General features: G+C 43.6%; 2 pseudogenes; both read left to right on the top strand.

Annotated features, from left to right (window-relative positions):
* ORNANAV1R-PS3305 (vomeronasal 1 receptor ornAnaV1R-ps3305 pseudogene) lies at positions 6,005-6,445 on the top strand (annotated as a pseudogene).
* ORNANAV1R-PS3304 (vomeronasal 1 receptor ornAnaV1R-ps3304 pseudogene) lies at positions 11,739-12,638 on the top strand (annotated as a pseudogene).

The raw sequence follows: 22,412 nt of genomic DNA, 5'->3' as shown, positions 1-22,412 counted from the left end.
TAAGATGATCATATGTCCTCCAAGAGGCCTTACCTGACTAGCCCCTCATTTTCCCACCCTATTTCCCCTCCCTTCTGTGTCACCTACACACTTTAGTCTGTACCTTTTGTAGCCCTAAGCACTTGGCCATTCACCCCATCCCCAACTGCCCAACTTATATACATATCCTTATTCTCTGCCTTTTCTCTTCCTGCAACAGATTTTAATGTCTATCTCCCCGACTAGACTGTAAGCTTCTGAGGGCAGGGATTATGTCTACCTACTCTATTGTACTGTATTCTCTCAATCACTTAGTACATTGTTATTCACCCTGCAGGAGCTCAATAAATACCACCGATTGATTTATGTTGGTCATCACCTATATCTTTTGAATCTTTGTTCATCTGTTCTTGCCAACACCTGCACTGCCCTCAGCACCCACCTCATCCTTAGAGTATGAGCCCCTTGATGCCAGGGACCATGTCTATACCTCATCTATATATTTCTTTCACAGTGTTTAGTACAATACTTTGCACATAATAATGTTGATAATATTTGTTAAGCAGTCATTCTGTATCAACCACTGTTCTAAGCCCAGTTTGGGACTCACAGTCTAAGTAGGAGGGAGAATCCCCATTTAATAATAAGAAGAAATAAGTAAATACCCTTAAACTACAGGACATAGAATGAAGAGATAGGTTCAGCTCCATGTATTTTATATCATTCATTTCCGCCATCATCTGAGTGATATAAGACAAAAAGTGTTAGCTAAGCAAAAAGATATTTCCATTTTTGAGTGAAATGGATAGCTATTCTGAAAACCAGAAAGTTTCCATCCCAAACTTTTATCATCACTGAGCCTTTGGGCCCACGTTCCAAACAGGTAAAGCACTAGAACCTTTGATCATCAATTCTGAGAATGTGTCCATTCAGTAGTGTAGCTAGAGGGGAGCGAGGGGGGCAGTCCGCCCCAGGCAACAATTATATGGGGGCGGCACTTTTGGGTCTGCTGTATAAGGCTGTATAGGCTACATTGAAATAAAAGTGGTTTTAATGTCGGGACACTACTCACAGCTGAAGGACCTTTTCAATTTAGAGTAACTTAAACTATGACATATGTATTTAAGCGATTTTTACCTTGGCCAAACAATAAACATTATTCATTGATGTATTCAGGGCTGTTTTATCATTGCTGACAATGTGAAACCTGTGAACGGACCCAAGGGGAGGTTTTTTAATGCCGCAACACAGCTGTGTGTGGGATACGCCAAATTGGGGGGAGGGGGGACTCTGGGCAGCAAACTCACGACTGCCCCAGGCAGCACACACTCTAGTTATGCCACTGTGTCCAATCACCAAACGGGATACAGATAGCCAGGCTCCAAACAATACTCTCTCCATCGCTCTTTAGCTATGATATAAAAACAAGCTTAACATAACCCATCCTACATTATTTTAGTTTCTCAGGCATTTCTCTCCCTTTTCTGACCTGGAAACAGTAAGGAAAATTGGACAAGCATCTGTCCAGGATGGTGTGGTGATATGCCTCCTTTGAGGCATAGGACTGGACCAAATGATGTCCAGTTGGTGTTTTTACCACCAACAGCAAGGCCCAGTGTAAGGAGCATGGGCCTGCATTTGAGAGGATCTGGCTTCTGATACTGGTTCTGTCATTTGCTAAAAGTGTGACCTTGGGCAAGTCACTTAACTTCTGTGTGCTGCTGCTTTCTCATCTGTAAAAGGACAATTCCTGTTGTCTCTCCTATTTAGACTGTGAACCCCATGTGGGACAATGATTGTGCCTGACCTGAATATCTTGTACCTACGCCAGTGCTTAGTACAGTGCTCTGCACACAATAAGCACTCAATAAATGCAATTGAATGAATACTTCAGTGCTTATTACATTCCTTAACAAACATCACTTTTAGCTCTAGGATTCCATGACTATCACAACGCTTAGTGTACGTCTCTGATCAAGTCTCAGAAAATTTTACTCCCAATTGATTTCCTTTCAATAATTTGCTTAACCTTGTGTACAATTACTTAATTTACACATTAGTGGGACTTGGAGGATGATTTTCCTTACAGAGGGAAGTTTGTCCCTGCTTTGGGGATATCTCAGTTCTCCCACTACAAATGGTGTCAAAGCAGCGGCAAGTGACACAGTAATCACTACCTTGGAGGAAAGTGAGCTCACACCATCTCGTCCCTTTAATTGCTGCCCAGACCGGGCCCCACCAGGAAGACACAAGACAAGATCCCTGTTACCCAAGGCTGAAGGAGAACAGACCGAACCAGTTGAGTGACTAATGGCTGTTGTGCTCTCAGCAAGGATATGAAGGAGAAATCAAGTGGGATGGTGTTCATGGTTCAGGGGCACTGAACGGTCAGGCTGAGATAATATTCTCACAAAGGTCCATGACTGACATCTTTGTGAGAGCAGTTGAGGGTTCATGATTCGTCTGCTGATTCCTGTTCATGAAGCTGGAGTGACTTTGCTCTTCCCTACTCCCAGGCTCACAGCACTTATGTGCATATCTGTCATTGTATTTACCTGTTTTGACGTCTGTCTCCCCCAGTCTAAACTGTGAGCCTGTTGTGGGCAGGGAATGTGACTTTTATTGCTGTATTGTACTCTCCCAAGAGCTTAGTACCATGCTCTGCATGCAATGAGTGCCCAATAAATACAACTGAATTAATTAATTAATAACTTCCTGCTGTCTACCTGAGGGCTCAGGATTTGTCTATAACCTGTCCTTTTCCTGGTGCATTCAATAGACTCCATCAGGGAGACTCCACTCTCCACTCTCCACTCTCATTCCTTTAATTAAGGTCATCACTCATATACAACATCCACTTTTACAATTCAAAGCCCCATAAGACCATATTTTCTCCAAGAGATAATCTTTGACTAAGCAAGACTGAGGAGAAGGAGAGAGATCATTAAATGTAGTATTTGTTAAGCGCTTACTATGTGCAGAGCACTGTTCTAAGCGCTGGGGTAGACACAGGGGAATCAGCTTGTCCCACGTGGGGCTCACAGTCTTAATCCCCATTTTACAGATGAGGTAACTGAGGCACAGAGAAGTGAAGTGACTTGCCCACAGTCACACAGCTGACAAGTGGCAGAGCCGGGATTTGAACCCATGACCTCTGACTCCAAAGCCCATGCTCTTTCCACTGAGCCACGCTGCTTCTCCAATAAAGAGGGGGTGTCTTCCCATACCAGGAGTCGAACCCGGGCCGCCTGGGTGAAAACCAGGAATCCTAACCGCTAGACCATATGTAGATTTGGGAATCATCTGCATAGCAATGGTCCCTGAAGCCACGGGAGTGAATAAGTTCTCCAAGGGAGTGAGTGAAGATGGAGAATAGAAAGGGATCCAGAACTGAGGCCTGAGGGAATCCCACAGTTAGGGGGTGGGAGGCAGAGGAGGAGCCTGTGAAAGAGACAGAGTATGAGTGCCCAGAAAGATAAGAGGAGAACCAGGAGAGGTGAATGTCAGTGAAGCCAAGGTTAGATAATGTTTCCAGGAGAAGGGATTGGTCCACAGTGTCAAAGGTAGATTCAGGATCAAGGAGGATTAAAATAATAATAATAATAATGTTGGTATTTGTTAAGCATTTACTATGTGCTGAGCACTGTTCTAAGCGCTGGGGTAGATACAGGGTAATAAGGTTGTCCCACGTGAGCCTTGCCATCTTAATCCCCATTTTACAAATGAGGTGTCTGAGGCACAGAGAAGTTAAGTGACTTGCCCACAGTCACACAGCTAACAAGTGGCAGAGTGGGGATTCGAACCCATGACCTCTGACTCCCAAACCGGGGCTCTTTCCACTGAGCTACACTGCTTCAGAGTAGAGGCCATTAATTTAACAGGAAGAAGATCATTGGTGACCTTTGAACCTTCTCTTGGTGCACAAACTGATGTTCTCAAAATGACCTTTTCTACTGAACGAAACTCACTCACTCCACTTTCACTCTGCCAAACTCGGACCACCAGAGCCCTGGATCATCTCCACAGTACACTTTCTTCACTTCTGTACATGAGCTGTAGATCACTGCTGAGTGTCCATTTCAAATGTATCCTCTCCTCTCCTCCACCAGCCAACATTTTCTCTCCATCCTTATTAGCTCCCGTGCCCATTGCCCTCACCAGTTGTTTCAGATGTTTGACTCCCTTCTGAAGCCTTCTGTCCCCCTGACAGCCCACCATCTCTTTCCCCTAGTTATCTGACCCTATATTTCATCAGTAAAATTGAAACCATCAAGCATGATCTCCCTAAAATCTCCCTTGCTCTTTTCCTGCCCATTATTCGAGTTTCCTACCTTTCCCAGGAGTTTCTCAAGAGATCTCCCACTGCCTCTCAGAATCTACCCCCTCCACGTGCATCGCTGATCCCATCCCTTCGTACCTTATAAAAACACTTGTCCTTTCCCTTCTTCCCTCCTTGACCACCATCTTCAACCATTTCCTTTACAGTGGCTTCTTCCCCACTCCTTTTACACATTTTCATGTATTCCCTAGCCTAAAAAAATCCTCTCTTGACTCCAAGGCCCCTCCAGTTATCGCTCTATCTCCCTTCAAGCATGCCTCTCCAAATCTCTTGGGGGTGTTAACCCCTTCCAATCTGTCTTCTGTCCCCTTTGCTCCACCAAAACTGTACTCTAGACTCGTGTTTACTGCATGGAAGGCGACAATGGTAAACCATTTCCATTTTTTTACCAAGAAAACGCTACAGATACACTACCAGAATGATTGCAGATGGAGAGCAGGGCGTTCTGGGAGTGATGTGTCCATGGTGTCGCTATGGATCAGAAATGACTTGATGACATAAGACGACAATTATTGTTATATGATTATTTGGGTAATGTTAGAAGAATGTTCAGTGCTGCAGAAATCCCATAAAAGGTAAAGCAAACCTATCTCCAAGATCTTAAAGAGGGACAGGAGGAAGGGCTCTCACAGAATTGGATTGAGGGAGAAAAAGGCAGGAAAGAGAAGCTATAGTGTTAACTTGCTCAGTCCCACGTCTTGCTTTTGTGTCACCCCAAGCTTGGCATCTGACTTCCCTCACACCCCCTGGACTCAAGGACACATGTGACATCACATGCACAAGAAACAACATGCCCAATTTTCTTGTACCCACCCCAGCACTTAGTACAGTGCCTGGCACACAGTGAGCACTTCACAAATACCATTATTACTATTATCATTATTATTATTATTATCATTACAAAGCAGCAGTAGGGCCAATCACAAGAGGTTGTTTTATGAAAATTACACAAAGTTGATGTAGCCTGCTTTTGGAACAAAGAAAGTCAGACATTGTCCTTAGATATCTCAATTTCTCTCATTTGAGGATTTAAAGTTGATGATTCCCACTGGGTTTGTCTTTTTAAGGTCCTGTAGGCTCTTCAGTTCCAAATGAAATCAAGAAAATGCTTTGGGAAGACTTGATTGTCTCAATTTTATTCCTGACTCAATCTGGAATTGGGTTCCTGGGAAATTCAGCACTGCTGCTGCTTTATGTCAGTGTCCTAATTGCCCAGGCACACTGGATAAAGGCCCGCAGACCTGAGCATCGCCCACCTGACCGTAGCCAACACAGTGATACTTCTTACCCAGCTAGCCCCAGGTATGGTGCTGGCCTTCAAGGGGCAGGATATTACAGATGTCGTGGGATGCCAGATCATCCTATACATGAGGAAAGTGGCCTGGGGCCTTTCCATCTGCACCACATTTCTCCTGAGCATGTTCCAGGCCATCACTATTAGTCCCAGCACCTCTTGCTGGGCCCGGCTCAAACCCAGGACTCCCAGATTTATCCCCCCTTCCTTCATTTTCTTCTGGATCTTCTCCTTGTTGTTGGACAAACATATTCTGAGAATGACTGAAGTTACCAGGAATTATATGGCCACAGTTAAAAATGTCTAAAGGACATTTTGTGTAGGGTCTCTCCAGGCAATATGTTTACAAGATACTGCATTTGTAAGTGCCTTGACTTTCTGAGATGTCCTCTTTGTGTGTCTCATGAGCTGGTCCAGCGGCTACATGGTGATTGTCCTTCACCAACACCGCAAGCAAGTCCAGCACATCCACAGCACCCAGCCTCTCTCCCAAATCCTCCCCCGAGTCCAGGGCCATCTGAGTCAGACCATCCTGGTCATCGTCATCTGCTTTGTGCCTTTTTATTGCATCAATTGTGGTACTGTGCTTATGACTTATGTGGTGAAGAATGCTCTGAAACTCTGTGATCCTGGCACCTTTCTGGGCTAATGTTTTGCATCTATGTGCCCCCTGGTTCTCATCAGCAATGATCCCCGGGTCTGCGGACTCCTGTGTCTTCTCAAAAAGGTGTGAGGTCTTCTTCTTTCCATAGGTATCACCTCAACATCTCCACTTGGATGTCCCACCAACATCTCATATTTTACATATCTAAAAAGAACCCCTCATCTTCCCTCCTGAACTTTGTTCTTCCCCACCTTTCCCATCACTATAGACAATACAACCATCCTCCCTGTCTTACAATTCCATAACCTTGGAAGGATCCATAACCTTGGAACGTTCCCGAGCAAAGATCCTTAAATGAGGAGCAACGGGGCCTAGTAGGTAGGGGACAGGCCTGAAAGTCAGATGGACCCGGGTTCTAATGCCTGCTCCACCTTAACTTGGACAACTCACTTAACTTCTCTGTGCCTCCATTTCCTCAATTGTAGACTGAGGATTAAGACTGTGAGCCTCATATAGGACAGGGACTGCATCTAACCTGTATCATCTTGTATCTGCTCCAGCGCTTAGTACAGTACCTGGCACATAGTAAGCACTTAAACAAATACCATAAAAATATACAAAACTCATCTCTTTCACTTAACATATATATTCAATCTGTCACCAAATCCTGTCAGTTCTACTTTCACAACATCTCTAGAATCCACCTTTTCCTCTCCATCCAAACTGCTTCCATGCTGATATAAGCACTGATTATATACCTCATCATCCTCCTGTTTACCTCACTCCCTTCTCTCTCTCCTGTCTGTGGTCTATTCTTCTGCCTGGATCATTTTCCTCAAAAACCATTCAGCTCATTTATCCCCACTCCTCAAGAACCTCCGATACTTGCCCACCCACCTCTGCATTAAGCAGAAAATTTCTTATCATCTGCTTTAAAGTACTCACTCAGCTCTTTCTCTTTTGCCTTGTCTCAGTGATTTCCTACTTAACCCAGCCTGCACATTTAGAAGCAGCGTGGCTCAGTGGAAAGAGCATGGGCTTTGGAGTCAGGGCTCATGAGTTCGAATCCCAGCTCTGCCACTTGTCGGCTGTGTGACTGTGGGCAAGTCACTTAACTTCTCTGTGCCTCAGTTCCCTCATCTGTAAAATGGAGATTAAGACTGTGAGCCCCACGTGGGACAACCTGATTCCCCTATGTCTACCCCAGCGCTTAGAACAGTGCTCGGCACATAGTAAGCGCTTAACAAATACCAACATTAAATACCAACATTTTGCTCTTCCAACACCCACCTACTCCTGGTAACTTGTTCTCCTCTATCTTGCCACCAACCGCTTTCCTACAACCTCCCTCTGCTATATATGACATATACTATAGTTCATCAATCTTTCCTCCTTCAAAGCTTTATTAAAATCACATCTCCTCCAAAGTTGGGTTTTTCCCAATTTCTTAGTGAAAAGAACCAATCCAAAGGAAATCAAGGTTTTCCTTATAACCATGTTCCATTACCCCATCCTTGACCTAAGTGAGTAAAAAGGAAGGAAGCTCCTCGACCCATGAACATCAGGTCTAGGGTTGAATCCATCCTGCCAAAAGAACCAACTGGCTAACATTCCACAGCCTGCAGTAAGTAAGGTTTCTCTCCCAGAGGCTTGTCAATTATCTTCACTGCACACTGAGATTAAAAACACACTGAGCATCAACCATAGTCCCTCTCTTTGTTCATCCAGTCATCTGCAGCAACATGGTCCGTGCCCTGACCTAGAAAATGTAAATGAAAGTGTGAACAAATGTCTTTCCTGGTGATTGTTTCAAATAACCTTTAAAGGTCACTTCTGGATCTCGTGTTCCAAGACAATCACGACTCCTGCTGTGCATCTCTTTTCAAGACCCAGCAGTTTATCCTTCCAAACTTACATTTTTTAATCACCAATTCACTCAATTAATTCTTAAATGAATTAATTGAGTGAATTGGTAAAGAATTGGTAAAGAATTGGTAAAGAATTCTTAATTCTTAATTAATTCAACCCTGACTGTGATTTGATAGAGGATTTCGACTTCGGAGATGTTTCACACTCCACGTGCAGACATTGTCCCAGCAACAGTGGGTGATGCAATAATGGCAGCTCTGCGTGGAGATGAGCTCACACCTCCTTGTCCCTATAACTGGTCCCTGGGCTGGGCAGCACCAGGCACAGCCAAGACAGACCCCCTCATGGCTCAGCGTGGTGGCAGAACAGACCGGTCCAGGTGAGTGAGGCTCTGATGGCAGAAGGAAAAAAAGAAGCAGAGCAGGAAGGAGGGCTGCCTGGGTTGGAGGAATCTGGGGATTTGGGGGTGTGTATGTTAGGTGGGGAACAGAAGGGTGAGCAACTGAGTTCTCAACCTGTCTCCATGGCCTGCTTTCCAGGGACTCCTCAATCTACATCTTCAGCTCTAACCACTTTCCTTCTCTACAATCACCCATTTCTTCCTGCACTCAGGACATCTCTTCTTGGATGACCCACTGACACCTTAACATGTCCAAAATAGAACTTCTCATCTCCCCACCCAAATCCTGTCCTCCCACAGATTTTCCCATCACCATAAAGAGCACCACCATCCTAACTGTCTCACAAGCCCATAACCTTGGCATTACACTCATCTTTCATTCTGTCACCAAATCCTGTCATTTCTACCTTCACAACACCTCTAGCACCCAACTTTCCTCTCCATCAAAACTGCTACCACGCGGATCCAAGGACTTATATCCCAGTTAGACTACAGCATCAGCCTCCTCCTTGACCTTTCTACCTCCTGCCTCTCCTCACTTCCAGTCCTTATTCTGCTGCCCAGTTCATTTTTCTCAAAAAGCATTCAGTGCACATTTCCCCATTCCTCAAGAACACCCAGTGGTTGCTGATTCACCTTCTCACCAAACAGAAACTCCTAACCATAAGCTTTAAGGCACTTAGAGATTTCTTCCCCTCCTACCTTATGTTGCGGAACTCCTACTAAACCCCAGCCCACATACTCTGCTCCTCTAACACCAACCTACTCTCTTTACCTCCATTTCTCATCTTTCTCATTGCCAACCCCTTGCCCCTATCCTCCTCTTTCTTGGAACTTCCTCCCATTTCCTATCTGATAGACCATCATTCTCCCCCTCTTCAAAACCCTAGAAAAATTATAACTCCTCTAAGAAGCTTTCCCTGAATAAGCCTTAATATCCCTTATTTGCGTTCCCTTCTCAGTCACCTATCCACTTGGATCTGTACCTCTCAAGCACTTTGATATTCACCCCCACCCCACAGCACTTATGTACCTATTTATCTGTCATTTATTTTAATGCCTGTCTCACCTCTAGTCTGTCCTACCTACCTATTGAATTGTACTCTCCTAAGCACTTGATGCATTGCTCGACACAAGATAAGCACTCGTTACATATTATCGATTGACTGATTGATTGATTAATTTCTGGCCTGGGCCTGAAATAGTTTTTACCTTCAAGAACTGAGAGCATGGGGATATAGTTAGGGGAAAATAGAGTGAAGAAGGCGGGAGAGGGTGATGGGCTGGGAATAGGGTGGATGGCTTGGGGTTTCACCAGTTGGAAGCCAGGGGCTGTATCCCATGACTTATGGATTTTCTTGGTTTTAAGGCACAACCTAAAAATTATTTAAATGCATTACCCTTAATTAGATTCCACTCTTTCATCTCTTTCTTTCCTTTTTCTTTTATTTTCCTTCAGTCATCCTGTCTTCATTGATTAATTGTGTCTTACCTTTTCTTTCTACTTCCCCTTTTGCTTCTTTTCCCCTTAACTCATATTCATGAATGGACTAGAGCTAAAAAAAGAGTTTCTGTTTTAAATCCCATTTGGTTCCAATTTTATTCTCCAGTCTGGTTGGATTCTATTATATTTTTTTCATTTTCTGATTTGTCCACTTTGAAGTATTCATTGCAATACCTGTTATTATTGCTCTCATTAATTACTGAGCACATTACATCTTGTAACATTTAGGTAGACTACCAAGAGTTTGGATGTTGATTTTCTATTATCACTGATGAGCAATGATGAGTAGATTAGACTTTCCCTAGATGGAATGACTTTGCATTTCTTACCATCCAGGTCTATCTACTATTTTTCAGGCTGTTCTCTCTCGGTGTCCTCTTATATTTTATGTACATCTCACTGGTACTTCATCAACTGGAAAAGCTCCATATCAACTGTGACCTTGGAGATTTCACTGCACATTCCTTCTTCCGAGTAACAATAATTGTGGCATTTGGTAACCATTATCATAAGTAAAATACCGTACTAAACTCTGGAGTAGATACAAAATAATGACGTCAGGCACAGTGCCTGTCCCACTAAATTAAGAGGGAGGACGGGTATTGAATCCACATTTTAGAGATGAGGAAACTGAGACACAGAGAAGTTAAATGAATTGCCCGAGGTCAAACAGCAGGCAAGTAGCAGAGCCAGGATCAGAACTCAGGCCTCTCGTCTCAAGGTCCACGTTCTTTCCACTAGTCCATGCTGAGTATGTTATTCTCAGAATCTGTGCATTGTTGGATCTCTCCTTGACCTTTCTGTGATTGGCTGTGCCCATAGTTAGAGGTGTTATCACCTCTAGAGCTGGTGCCCTGGGTCGACCCCTGGTTCCTTCTTTCTGATTTCCCTTTGGTCACCATCAGCGGAAACCCCTCCTTGTCAATGGCTGGCCAGAAACCTCCCCCGTTCACCAGGAATCCTGGATTGCTGTAAATTGTTGGATACAAGTTCTGAGGCTATAAAACCAGTTGCTGTGAATGCAGATGGTATTCCCGGTGCCCCACACCCCATTCAAAGGGAATTCTCTATCCAATCCCCCATGACTATCAGGGTACAACTGCACATTAAGCAACACCTCCCTTTTGTGGTGCAGATAACGACATTGCCAGGTGGATTACAAGAGAACATTTTATTTTTCTTCAGGGAATTTAGATGACAGTCATATCCCATACCCCATCAAGACAACAAGAATGTCATAAATGATCCTCAGAATAAATTCTACTGGATAAACCCTCTGGAGGTCAGGGATTTTGCCTACCAAATTTATGGTATTGTTCTCTCCCATAGTAAATGCTTCATACAGGGTTCTACACACAATGATATTACTGATTGATTGAATCACTGGAAAGTGAGCAATGGAAAATGAAGCTAGGGAGGTAAGAAGGAAGAGGACAATTGTTCTGATTAGAGGAGAAAGAATTATTTCCTGAGGTCAGGGATCATGTCTACCAACTCTACTGACCTCTTTTAAACACTTAGTACAGTGTTCTGCACAAAGTGAGTGCTTAATAAATACCACTGATGAGTTGATTGATCAGAACCTTCACCCAAGGTACTGTCAATACAGAATCTGCCTATGTTGAACAAAGAATATATGACAACTTGCTAGGTGTTTCAAAGTATAACATTGGAAGCTAGCAATGATGTGTCCTTTGGGGTTTCTCTTTGAGGTTTCCTGAGCTTTGCAGACATGAAACCATCAAGACAATGCTTTGGAGTGACCTGATCTTCACAATTCTCTTCATCACTCAGATCGGGATTGGTGTTCTGGGGAACTCAATACTGCTCACACTGTATATCACCGTCTTCATTCTCCAGCCCCGTCCCAAGAAACCCATTCACCTGATCCTAGTCCACCTGACTGTGAACAACACAGTGACACTTCTCACCCAAGTGGTCCTGGAGATGGTTCTGGCCTTGAGTTGGGAGAATTCTCTGGATGTGGTGGGGTACCAACTAGTCCAGTACACCAGGAGAGTGGCCTGGGGCCTTTCCATCTGCACCACGTGTCTCCTGAGCATGTTCCAGACTGTCACTATCAGTTCTGGCACCTCCTGCTGTGCTCCTATCAAACATCGCATCCCCTAATATATTCTCCCTTCCCTTCTCTCCTTTTGGGTTCTCAATCTGTTGGTAGAAATTAATGCACTAAAATCCATTATAACCACGAGAAGGAATGCCACTGTCCCAGTAAATGAGCCAGTAGGGAATCGGGCCCCAGTTGACCAAGCTGTTTTAAACAAGCCTGCATTTATCATGCTCTTCCATGATCTCTTATTTGTGCTGTTCATGACTTTGGCCAGTGGCTACATGATAGTTGTACTACACCAACACCACAAACAAGTCCAGCACATCCACAGCACCAGCCTCTCCCCCAAATCCTCCACGGAGAACAGAGCCACCCAGACCATCCTGCTCATCATCACCTGCTTTGTTTCCTTTTATTGCATCAACAGTATCCTTAGATTGTTCTTGAATTATATGAATAAGGATGATTTGAGTCTTTATGATCCAGTATTATTCCTGGGAGGCTGTTTTGCCCTCTTCTACCCCTTGGTGCTGATCAGCATTGATACCAACCTCTCCACACTCCAGTGTGTCCTCTAGAAAGGTGTTAGACATTTTGCTTCTGCTGCTTTCAGGGAGGGAAGAACAGGTCAACCCTCGGACATATTAATTTACCTCAAAAGCCTTTGGAAAGTCTCCAGTCTGATGGGAGAAATGGATTTTGGGAGCAGCCCACCCTGCTTTGCCCCAGACAACAAGGAAAACTACAATCCCCTGGGAAAGAATTGCATTGGGAGGCCTCACTCTCTACCTTTTCCTCCCCAAATGAATAGCATTTTCTTCCCTTTTAGGAATAATCCATAACTACTAATAATAAATAAATAATAAATTGGCAAATAAAGAACAGTGTCCTCTAGAAAGACAACCTTGCATGTTCAGATCACTCATATAGGAACACAGCAGCAGAAAGGTCATTCTCAGTGCAGCAGGGATCACATACCCATGTCTGGTTGTCCTCTCCCCTGCTTTCCCCTCCCAATTTCCAGTTATATCTCTCCACCATTCCCTCTGCATTTGTTCTGTACAGATTTTCTCCTATGGAGGTGATATAAGAATTATTGGCCTATTAGAGGAGCCCAGGCCTGGGAGGGTTAAAGGACTTGGGTTCTAATCACCACTCTATCACTTGTTGGATGTATGACCTTGGGGAAGTCACAACTTCTCTGAGCCTTATTTTTCTCATCTGTAAAATGGGGATTCCATACTTGTTTTCCCTCCCCTTTAAACTGTGAACCCTGGTGGGGCAGGAACTTTTTCTAACCTAATTATCTTGTTTCAACTCCAGCACTTAGTACAGTGCTTGGCTTATAGTGAGCACTTAACAAATACCACAATAATTGTTATCAACTTTACCTTTATCCTCATCTTCTCCTCTTCATTCTCTTCCTCAGATAATACTTGACGAGAAGCAACATGTGAAGTGGGTAGAGCACAGGTCTGGGAGTCAGAAGGTCATGGGTTCTAACCTTGGCTCTGCCAAGGTCACCCATGTCTGTGGTGTGACCTTGGTAAAGTAACTTCATTTCTGTGTGCCTCAGTTACATCATTTGTAAAATGGGGATTGAGGCTTTGAGTCCTATATGGGACAGGTACTGTGTCCAACCTAATTTGCTGGTATCCACCCCAGTGCTTAGTACAGTGCCTGCCATAGAGTAAGCTCTCAACAAATACCACAATGATTATTATTATTTTTATAATTACCTTTTCAATAATAGAATCATCATTTAAGGACATTAAAAAGGACATTAAGATCTCATCTTTCTGGAGACACTGTAGATCAGCTGAAAATGAAGAAACAAATTAATATTTAGTGGTCTATGTTGATATAGACTGTGAGCTCCATGTGGGACAGGGCCTGTGTCCAATCTCATTATCCTGTATCTCTCCCAATGTTTAGCAGGGTGCTTGGCACATAATAAGCACTTAACACATGTGACAACATTATTGTATTATGTACTGGATCATTAAATGAATTTTCACTGAGTCATGTGCCAAAATGCCTTCTCCACGGTGACTCTAAAATAATCTCTTAGACTATCCATTCTGGTCCCTAGGTTTCCTCATTTTGGGCCAGGCAACTGGACTGTGTATTGTCTGAATGAGAACCATGATGGGAGCTATGAAAAAGAAACAAACCTATTTCAAGCTAATGGTGCCCTGTTGCCACAGTTGATCTAGATAAAACAACCCTGATATTCATTCAATCGTATTTATTCATTTGATCATATTTATTGAGCTCTTACTGTGGGTACAGCACTGTATAAACCCTTGGGAGAGTACAGTACAACAATAAACAGACACATTCCATGCTCACATTGAGCTTACTACAGCCTAGAGGGAAAGACAGGCATTAATATAAATAAATAAATTACAGATATGTGCATAAGTGATGTGGGTCTGGGAGGGGAATGAATAAAGGAAGCAAGTGAAGGTGATGCAGAAGGGAGTGGGAGAAGAGGAGAGGAGGGCTTAGTCAGGGAAGACCTCTTGGAGGAGATGTGCCTTCAATAAGACTTTAAATGCAGGGAGAGTAATTATTGATCCAGTGGGCAGTATGCTGCTCTGGGAATCAAGAGATCTGAGTTCTGATCCCAGTCCAACTGGTGCTGGCTGGTGTGGGCATGTCCGACCGATGCTTTTTGCCATGCCCCGCACTCCTGCCTGCCTACTTGCTCATTGCACTCTGTGCACTAGTGAGAATGTGAGTGGCAGGAATAAGGACAGGTGCTTGATGCTGTGTGAGACACCAGCACTAGAATCAAAGTCTCTGTGCAGATTCTCAGCCTCCAAGCCTTAGATTCCTTTGGTGGTCTTTGTTGAAGACATCACCATCATCTCTGTAATATTTCCCAGGTCATTTTAGTGTTCTGGGTTTCCATATTTTCACTGATGAAAAGAAGAGAGTAATCTGTATCCCACTACTACCTTACAGGAATATTATGGAATGAAAGAGAATAATTGCTGTGAAAGTACTCTGGCAAATAAAATTACTGATGGATTTGAGATATTAGTGTTATTGGATGAGAAGGAGAAGGCAGAGGATAAGCCATGCCTGAACATGAGGTGCTTTGAGTAGGGGGAGCTAAAACTGACAGACTGTACAAACCTGGCCACACTGCTGATAAAGAGAGGAGAAACAGCCATTGATTCATTTCAGGGCCCAAACTAAGAGCTTGAACCCGAAAATTCAAAGAAACAAAGCTGGCTGGCTGAAGAAAAGAGGAACTGAGAAGGCTTTGGGTCTGACATTGAATCTGGAGAGGAACGAGACTAAGCAAATGTTTTCTGGGGCCATTCTGAAGTAGCCCAGCATGAACAGAGCCAGAGACTAAACTGTCCTGAATCCTGGGGAAGGGGAAATTTGGTAGGGATCTCAGGAAGAGGAGGATGGAAAGGAAAAGTGGGGTAGAAACAGAGGAACCTGAGGAAGAACCAGGAGCTCTGATTTGTTCCTGTGATAGTTCAAGTGTCCTGTAGCCCATTCCCAAGAGAAAACAACCCCAAGCAAAGTGTGGATTTTTAATGGTTCATGCAGTGATGGTCCTCAAAATTCACATCTCAAATTGGCACCACCCACTCATGACTTTCTCATTTGCACCCCAGAGGTTTGTTATCATCTGGCATGCAGCTAGCCAGTGCAGGTAGCCAGGCCTGCTTCCAGAAGGCTGGCTGCTGAGAGCCTGGAAGTGTTTCTCAATGCTAGTGGTATTTATTGACTACTATACAATGAAATGTGGCTTATTCTAATCTTTATTTATTCAAATGAATCAATTGACCGATCAATTGAATTGACTGAGTGCTTACTATGGGCAGAATACTGTTCTAAATGCTTAAAAATAATAATAGTGGTAATTGTTAAGCACTTACTATGTGCCAAGCACTGTACTAAGCACTGGGGTGGATATAAGCAAATCAGGTTGAACACAGTCTCTGTCCCAGGTAGGACTCACAGTCTCAATCCCCATTTTACAAATGAGATAACCAAGGCACAGAGAAGTAAAGTGACTTGCTCAAGGTCAAACAACAGACAAGTGATGGAGTCAGGATTAGAACCCATGACCTTCTGACTCCCAGGCCCTTGCTTAAGAGAATACAGTAAGATAGAATTGGTAAGCATGATCCCCATCCTCATGAAGTTTACAGTCTAGTGGAGAATGGAATTGAATGGAGAGAAAAATCTTGTTTACAGCAGATCGTAGGATATCAGTCACTTGAGTCCTGCTTGGAGGTTGGATTCAATTCAACCACAGAGAATCAATCAATCAGTGGTATTTATTGAGAGCTGACAGTGTGCAGAACACCACATAAAATGATTTGTAGAGTCCAATACAATGGATCAAGGGGCCTGTTATCCTGTGAGGGTGGGGACTAGGGATTGGGTAATGTTAAAAGAAGATGATGAAAACCAGGGGCTTTTTGAACATATCTCTTCACTCTGAAATAGGAAATCCGTCATTCTGCTTAGGCAACAGCTTTCAGGTGTAGTCCAGTCAGATGATTTGAGGGGATAAATTATGGAGTTTCCTTCCCGAGTCCATTTCAGTTCCCCAAATTCCAACTCAAAATTTCCAGGGCCAGCTAAGTCATTGGTCCATGTACAAAAAGTCTAGAAGAAATCAAGCAGGAGTTATAGCTAAATTGAGAAACCAGTCTAAAGTAAATTTAACATTTTCCATCTCTATATTTTATGTCCTTTAGTTCGTTTTCAAGGGTCTCTGTGTCCAGAGGAGTGGGAGAGGGAAGAATGTTAACTCACTGTGGAATAGCCAGTGTCCTCTGAGCTCACCAGAGAAAGCAAAGGGATCATGGGGAAATCGACAAATCATTTTCCAACCAAATTATTTTTGAAAATAATTTGTAAGTCTAAATTTCCTTCTTTATTTTTCCAATGATAATAATGATCCTTAAGCTTTGACTAAAGAACTTTCACCCTCCTTTTCCTAATTTCCTCAAAATTTCCTATCCTAAAAGAAACCTCTACTGACCCCCATACCCTTCAGTTACCACACATCAGGTCAAGCAAGGAATCCAACCTTCCCAAGGACCCAATACTGACTCCCATACCCTTCAGTTACCACACATCAGGTCAAGCAAGGAATCCAACCTTCCCAAGGACCCAACTGCCTAACCTTCCCACAGCCTGTGGTAAATAAGGTTTTCCTCCCAGAGGCTCTTCAATTATATTCACTACATCTCTGAGATTAAAACATGCATAGTATAAACCTTATTCCATCTCTTTGGAATCCTTCTAGTCATCTGCAACATCATGGTCCCTACCCTGACCTAAATACTATAAATGAAAGTGTGGCCAAACTTCTTTCTTAGACATTGGTCCAAATGATCTCTTAGAGTCACTCCTGGCTCAGATTCTAAGTCAATCACAACTTCTATAGTGCACATCTGATCAAGGTCCCAGCTTACTCTCCCAAACGTACGCTCTCTAATCATTAATTCACACAATTAACTGTTTCATGAATTAAATCAACCATCAAGAGGATTTGGAAGAGGATTTCCATCAAGGAGAGAAGTTGATTCCTACTATAGAGATTTCTCAGATTCCCCATGCAGCCAGTGTCCCAGCTACAGCAGGTGATGCCATAATGGCAGCTCTAGGGGGGAAATGAACTCACCGCCTCATCCCTACAACTGTTGCCTGTGCTGGGCATCACCAGGCACAGACAAGACAGACCCCTCATGGCACAGCGTGGTAGGAGACAGACCAGTCCAGGTGAGTGCCTTTTTATTTGTGAGACTCTGATGCCAGAGGGAAGACAGAAGCAGAGCAGGGGCAAGGGCTGCCTGTGTTATAGGATTCTTGGGATTCCAGGAGTGTGCATCTGAGGAGGGAATAGAAGTTCTCCATGAGAAGCTGAGTTCTCGGCCTGTCTCCATTACCAGCTTAAGGATGTCTACCCAATATACTTCTACAGCCCTGACCTCTCTCCTCTTCAGTCTCAGATTTCCTCCTACCTTCAGGACATCTCTCCTTGGATGTCCTGAGGGACACCTCAAACTTCACATGTCTGAAATAGAACTCCTCATTTTCCCTCCCAAATCTTGCCCTATCCCAAGCTTCCCCCAAGACTTTCCTCCCTGTGTCATAAGTGTGGGTCCTTGGCATTATACTAAACTCATCTCTCTCATTCAACCTGGAGAAGCAGTATGGTCTAATGGATAGAGCACATGCCTGGGAGTTAGAAGGACCTGGATTCTAATCCTGGCTCCACTGTTTGTTTGCTGTATGATCTAAGTCACTTCAGTTCTTTGTGCCTCAGTTCCCTCATCTATAAAGTGGGGATTCTTCTTTCAGGGCCACACCGGGAGCATTTTCAGTACTCTACCAGTCTCGACTACAGGAGGGAGAGTGAAGCAAAGGCCTATCCATTCCATTCCTAGCTTGGGCTATAGCTGGTGAGTGTAAAGCACTCGCCTACAGTCCAAAATTTACCTGTGCTGGGCAGCAGCGGCATGGGAGAGAGTTGAGGGCAGAGAGTCAGGTGTACTGCATGGTAGGAGGCAATGGTAAACTATTTCCTTATTTTTTACCAAGTCTGGATCCACTACCAGAATGATTGCAGATGGAGGTGGGGCGTTCTGGGAGAGATCTGTCCATGGCATCTCTATGGGTTGGAGATGACTCAACAGCATAAAATGACAACAAACTGGGGATTACGACTGTGAGACATGGACTGTGCCCAACCTAAATAGCTTGTATCTACTCCAATACTTAGTATAGTGCCTGGCACATAATAACTGCTTAACAAACACTGTAAGAAAAACCCTTCATGTCTGTCACCTAAACCTGTCGGTCTATTTTCACAACTGCTCTAGAATCTGCCCAAGTCTCTCCAACCAAACTGCTACCATGCTGGTCCAAACTCTTATCATATTCCACCTTGACTACTGCAAAACCCTCCTTGCTGACCTCCTTGTCTCTTGTCTCTCCCCTCCCCAGTCCATACGTCACTCTGCTACCCAGATGATTTTACTTTAGAAAGGTTCTGTTCTCCATACTCTTCAAAAGCATCAAATAGTTTCCCTCCTCATCATCAAACAGAAACTCCTTACCATCAACTTGAAGGTACTTAATCAGTTTTTTCCTCTTATACCTGACCTTGCTGATCTCCTACTACCCCTCAAACTGCACACATTGCTCCTCTAAATGCCAAACCACCCATTCTATCTTGACCCCTTTCCCACATTCTCCCTGTATCCTGGAATGCCCTCCTCCTTCATATGCAACAGACCACCACTTTCCCCATCTTCAAAACCCTACTAAAATTGCAACTCCTCTAAAAGACCATCCCTGATTAAGCCCTGATTTCCCCTTTTTGTTTTCCCTTCTGTATTCCTTACCTTTGGAGCTGTACTTCTTAAGCACTTAAATATTCCATCCCAACTGCACAGCACTTAGGTATTTCCCTGCCCCATGTGTAAGGTACCAATTAAACATCAACAGCAAGGGTGGAGCAACTCAGTGGGGAAGAGGAGCCTTAGGGTCTTCAATCCATACAGAGACAGAGAGAGTTTTTGGGAGAAGCAGGGTCTCCTCTAGCAGCATAGGGACATCAATCAATACTCATCAATAAAGGATTATAGCATTTATGAAGGAAAATATTTAGTCCCTGTCATTTTCTCCAAACCTCATTTTTTTAGGACTGAAAGAATGTTCCCTTTTAATAGTTGTATTCAGTCTGTTTTCAAACCCAGAGTGATGAACAGGTTTTCTGCACCATCACAAATTAATGAATATTTGTATGGTTTTTAGAGAAGCAGCGTGGCTCAGTGGAAAGAGCATGGGCTTTGGAGTCAGAGGTCATGAGTTCGAATCCCAGCTCTGCCACTTGTCAGCTGTGTGACCGTGGGCAAGTCACTTAACTTCTCTGTGCCTCAGTTACCTCATCTGTAAAATGGGGATTAAGCCTGTGAGCCCCACGTGGGACATCCTGATTCCCCTGTGTCTACCCCAGCGCTTAGAACAGTGCTCGGCACATAGTAAGCGCTTAACAAATACCAACATTATTATTCTTCTTGTTCTGTGATTCCTTACAATAATGATTTCCTAAATTCTCCATTTAACTTCTTTTCATTCCTTAAGCACATATAACTGGAATTTAATCTTTCTGAAATTTGCATTTCTATGATTTCTCTGGGGGCCTTAAAATATCCCTTGATTCCATCTTCACTACTAATTCAACTTTTCTCTGGTAAACAATACACTCATTTACATGACAACAGCAAACAACTGAAATCAATAATTTTGATACCATGTCTTCTATCAGACATGTTCATGACTGGGGTTCATTCATTCATTCAATCGTATTTATTGAGTGCTTACTATATGCTCAATACTAAGCACTTGAGAGAGTACAATATAGCAATAAAGAGATATATTCCCTGCCCACAATGAGCTTACAGTCTAGAGGGGGAGACAGACATTAATTACAGATATGCACATAAATCCTTTGGGGCTGGGAGGGGGTAAATAAAGGGAGCAAGTCAGAGCAATGCATAAGGGAGTGAGAGAAGAGGAAAGGAGGGCTTAGTCAGGAAAGGTCTCTTGGAGGGGAGAGTAATCATCAGTCAGATTTGAGGAGGGAGGGCATTCCAGGCCAGAGGCAGGATGTGGGTGAGGGGTCGGAGGCGAGATAGACGAGATCAAGGTACAGTGAGAAGTGTGAAGTGTACAGGCTGGGTTGTAATAGGAGAGTAGAGAGGTGAAGTAGGAGGGGGCAAGGTGATTGAATGTTTTAAAGCCAATGATGAGGAGGTTCTGTTTGATGCAGAGGTGGATGGGCAACCACTGGAGTTTCTTGAGGAGTGGGGAAACATGTTCTGAATGTTTCTGTAGAAAAATGATCTGGGTGGCAGAATAAAGTTTGGACTGGAGTGGGGAGAGACAGGAGGCTGGGAAGTCCAGCAAGGAGGCTGATACAGTAATCAAGATGATGTTATCAATACTTGATTAAGCAAGTGCTGCTAATGAACTTTTATATAGTTGCAATATAATTTTTATATGCATGAAAATCTGAAGCAAATAATAGTATATAGGGTTTAGTGGCAAGCAAATATCTCTGTGATAATCCCATTTAGTTTATGTTTTATTCTCCAGTCTAGTTGGCTTCCATTATATTTACTTATTTTCTTTCTTGTCCACTTTGACCTTTTCATTATGATTCCTGTCATGACTGTTCTCATCAATTATTGAGCACAACGCTTCTTTTAGTACTAAGATTGTTTACCAGAAGATTGGCTGTTCATGGTCTTTTCCCTAGATGGCATGACTTTGCATTTGCTCCCACTGAAGTCCATTTACTATTTTTCAGTCTACTCTTACCCGGAATCCTCTTACACTACATGTACATCTCACTGGCATTTCATCGATGGGAAGAGCTTTCTATTAACTGCAACCTTGGGGATTTCACTGCACATTCCTTCTTCCAGGTAATAACGATTGGGGCATTCCTTAAGCACTTACCATGTACCAAGCACAGTGCTAAATTCTCGAGTAGTAACAAGATAATAATAATAATAATGTTGGTATTTGTTAAGCACTTACTATGTGCAGAGCACTGTTCTAAGCGCTGGGGTAGACACAAGGGAATCAGGTTGTCCCACGTGGGGCTCACAGTCTTAATCCCCATTTTACAGATGAGGTAACTGAGGCACAGAGAAGTTAAGTGACTTGCCTAAAGTCACACAGCTGACAAGTTGCAGAGCTGGGATTTGAACCCATGATTTCTGACTCCAAAGCCTGCGCTCTTTCCACTGAGCCATGCTGCTTCTAATCAGATCAGATGTGGTCCCTGACCCATATGGGGTTCCCAGTCTAAGTAGGACAGAGAACAGACATTGACTCCCTATTTAACAGAGGAGGAAACTGAGGAACAGAAAAATTAAATGACTTGCTGAAGGCCACACAGCAGTCAAGTAGTAGAGCCAAGATTAGAACCTAGATCTTGTCACTGAAAAGCTCAATGCTCTTTCCCCTAGGGCACACTGAGTACAGTACTCTTTCAGCATTTATGCATTGTCACTCTTTTGTGATTGACTGAGCTCGTAGTTACAGCTGTGGCCCTGCTTGCAGGAGCAAGGCTCTGGGTCCACCCTCAGCTCCTGCTAACCACTGTCCCTTGGTTCATTAAGAGCAGCAGCCACACCTCATCAGTGGCTGACTGTCCACCACCCACCTCTCCTCCAAAGCCACCAGGAAACCCAGATGTCTGTGACTCAGATATAAATTCTACAGTTTTAAATCCAGTGGTTGCCAGATGCCAGTGGAATTCCTGGGTTTCCCATCATTCACGGGGGTTT

This window comes from Ornithorhynchus anatinus, chromosome X5, assembly GCF_004115215.2.
Source record: "Ornithorhynchus anatinus isolate Pmale09 chromosome X5, mOrnAna1.pri.v4, whole genome shotgun sequence".
Classification (NCBI taxonomy): Eukaryota; Metazoa; Chordata; class Mammalia; order Monotremata; family Ornithorhynchidae; genus Ornithorhynchus; species Ornithorhynchus anatinus.
Note: the sequence above shows the minus strand (reverse complement) of the source record. Positions and strands in the feature narration are given on the sequence as shown.